The following is a 3390-nucleotide window of genomic DNA, read 5'->3' as shown; positions in this document are numbered from 1 at the left end:
ACATACAAGGAATTTGTCCTGAACGAGGGAGAGAGGCAGTGTCCAGTGTCACATGCGGCTCTTGGCCTTGTTCATAAGGTAGCAGATGGGAAGAAACTTTTCTTGTGACGTGAGGTTTTGGTCCTGACGGACCGCAGCCTCCTGCCAGAGGGAAGTGACTGAAATAGTCTGTGACTGGGGTACGAGGGATCAGCCACAATCTTCCCTGCACGCCTCACAGTGCTGGAGGTGTACAGGTCCTGGAGAGATGGAAGATTGCAGCCAATCACCTTCTCTGCAGACCTGATGACATGCTGCAGTCTGCCCTTGTCCTTGGTGGTGGCACCAGCGTACCAGATGGTGATGGAGGAGGTGAGGATGGACTCAATGATGGAGGTGTACAACTGCACCATCATTGTCCTTGGCAGGTTGAATTTCTTCAGCTGGCGCAGGAAGTACATCCTCTGCTGGGCTTTCTTGCTGAGGGAGTTGATGTTCAGCTCCCACTTTAGGTCCTGGGAGATGACAGTTCCCAGGAAACGGAAAGACTCCACAGTGTCGATGGTGGAGTCACAGAGGGTGATGGGGGTAGCTGGGGCTGAGTTCTTCCTGAAGTCCACAACCATCTCCACTGTTTTTGCAGCGTTGAGCTCCAGGTTGTTCTCCCTGCACCAGGTCACCAGATGGTCAGCCTCCCACCCGTAGGCGGACTCGTCACCATCAGAGATGAGTCCGATGAGAGTGGTGTCATTCTTGAACTTCAGGAGCTTGACAGACTGATGACTGGAGGTGCAGCTGTTGGTGTACAGGGAGAAGAGCAGAGGAGAAAGAGCACAGCCCTGGGGGGAACCAGTGCTGATGATCTGTGACTCAGAGTCATGTTTTCCCAGCTTCACGTGCTGCTTCCTGTCAGACAGGAAGTCTGTAATCCACCTGCAGGTGGAGTCGGGCACATTCAGTTGGGAGAGCTTCCCCTGAAGCAGAGCTGGGATGATCGTGTTGAAGGCAGAGCTGAAATCCACAAACAGGATCCTGGCGTAGGTTCCTGCAGAGTCCAGGTGCTGGAGGATGTGGTGAAGGGCCAAGTTGACAGCGTCGTCTGCAGACCTGTTGGCTCTGTAGGCAAACTGTTGGGGGTCCAGGAGGGGGTCGGTGATTTCTTTAAGGTGTGAAAGCACAAGGCGCCCAAAGGACTTCAAACCACAGAGGTCAGAGCGACGGGTCTAAAGTCATTAAGTCCTGTGGTCCTTGGCTTCTTGGGAACAGAGATGATGGTGGAGGATTTGAAGCAGGCTGGTATGTGACATGTCGCCATTGAGGTGTTAAAAATGTCTGTGAACAGGATCTGGAGGGTTGATACACTGATAACAAGTCTGTGATGTATTTAGGTGCTAAGTCATTCAGGGATTTAAAGATTAAAAGAAGTATTTTAAAGTCTATTCTCTGATGGTACACTTCCTCCATCGTGCCGAGCTTTTACTGGAGGCGGGAACATCTCCTTTAAAGGTGCCTCTTCATTCCAGCCTTGGATTTTTGCAAATGTGTAAACACATTCGAAGAGATCAGGAAACAAAGCCAAGATGTTGATTGTAGAAGCCTCTTTGTAACTGTTAACGGGGGGAAGAAAAAGGAGTTAAATGTGTAACACTCACAAATTTTGCAAAAAAGTAAAAAAGAATAATAGGTAAAAAAAAGATATTTGTTACAGTGATAGTATGGCTGAAATATAATTTACTTTTGTGACCGAGCAATCCTTTTTAAATAAAACAAGAAAAGTGTAAGGTAGGCTAGAACATTTTTCAAATCAAAGCAAAATTAATGCAGGGGGAGAAAAGCAGCAATTCTACAGGCAGTGACCAGGGGAAAGAGGGATAGAGTAAAATAAATGTAACAATACAGCTGTACTTTCTGGAGGTTTTACTCTCCTTACAGACAGACTGCTGTCACAAGTTTACAGGTTACCCTCTGGAAATCAACCTTTATTTTCACTGAGAGTACCAGAAAATAGCACTTAAATTCCTGGGAGTGACAAATTGTATTAAGTAAAATCTAAAAATATATTCTCATCCTTTTTCCTGGAACACTAAAATCTGTTAAATCTGTGTGCAAATAATGTGAGAACATACTGGTAAAATGTGAGAAACATTAAAACCCCTGCGTTGTTTATGATAAACTAATAATGGTGGACTAGTCTGTCGATAAAACCCACCGGTGCTCACAAAGGTTGCGGATGAAGCGCAGTAATCCCACCGTGTTTTCACTGTAGAAGCTTCTCCTTTTCTTTTCCATGTCTTCCACCAGATCTTTATCAAACTATAATGAAAACAAAACACAAACACACCAACAATTGTTATCCCAAAATGAGGGATTTTGGGAAATTAGGGATTTTGGGATAGTGAAGCTAAATGTAATCACTGTGAAGTCACCTTTTCTTTCCACTCTTTGAAGGATCGGTTTTCAGCATATTGCTCCAGTGAACGTATCAGTTCCGGGGCAGCTTGGCGATCATATACAATCTCATGCCTGTTTCCAACCTTTTTCAAGTATTCCATTCGCCTGGAAAACAAGAGAGATCCAGAAAGTGGAAAATTTCAAACTGCAACTTTTTGTTTGTTTTGTTTTCTTAAGACAATATATGGCTGTAAGTCTCTATGTTGTCCTGTGATGGACTGGCAACTTGTAACGGGTGTATCCCAGCTCTGGCGTAATGGTGGATTGTACAGTTTATGAAATATGCAATGCTTTAACACACTGTGGCTTGTCTGTGTGTGTATCAACAGACAGCTCTGTACATGTTCAAAGAGGGATCAACTAGTCCTAAACTCATCAATTTTGGAGGATTAATCTGAATTTAAGACAAAATGAAAAAGAGAATAGAGCAATTTTTGCCCCAGTCAAATTTCATGAGAATATTATTTTTGTTATCCCAAGATACCTAGATGATTATCCCTAAATCACAAGACCTTGGTGTGACTAAAACCATAATCTAAAGATCAATTGACCATGCATATTTGTGTTTTCTGCCTTACTTGCTGCTGTCCCAGAAAAATGGATGGTTTAAACACTGATCCACTTCAGGTCGCCGCTCTGGTTCTTCCTGGGTCATCCATTTGATGAGATCTTGAGCCAGGTCCGTATTATTGTCGAACAGGTTCTGCATTACATCCTGGTGGCCGCTAGAAAGGATGTAAGAAACCAGCCTCCCTGCATGCTTTATCATTATAAAAAAACATGGTCAGTGCTTATTTGTTTACACAAGTGGCCAACAGATAAATTAGTGTTGCAGGAAAAACTCACCAGTACATCGGTCTTCTTCTCTGCTGTCTCTTTGGCCTTCGAGCTGACCCCAGAGGGAGACAATACTGCCTTCCCTTGGATATCTGTAGAAAAAAGCATGTAGACCAACATGAC

At 44.2% G+C, this 3390-nt stretch overlaps 1 long non-coding RNA gene across 1 annotated transcript; it reads right to left on the bottom strand.

The window, feature by feature from the left end:
• Window positions 1-1442: 1442 nt before the first annotated feature.
• Window positions 1443-2453, bottom strand: LOC118565721. The gene is made up of 3 exons (XR_004932547.1): window positions 2406-2453; window positions 2189-2292; window positions 1443-1586 (listed from the first exon to the last, which is right to left on the bottom strand). It is a non-coding gene; the product is annotated as an uncharacterized LOC118565721 (long non-coding RNA).
• Between the last annotated feature and the right edge of the window lie 937 nt (window positions 2454-3390).

This window comes from Fundulus heteroclitus, chromosome 14 (genome assembly GCF_011125445.2).
Source record: "Fundulus heteroclitus isolate FHET01 chromosome 14, MU-UCD_Fhet_4.1, whole genome shotgun sequence".
NCBI lineage: Eukaryota > Metazoa > Chordata > Actinopteri > Cyprinodontiformes > Fundulidae > Fundulus > Fundulus heteroclitus.
This window is presented reverse-complemented; position numbering and strand designations above follow the sequence as displayed.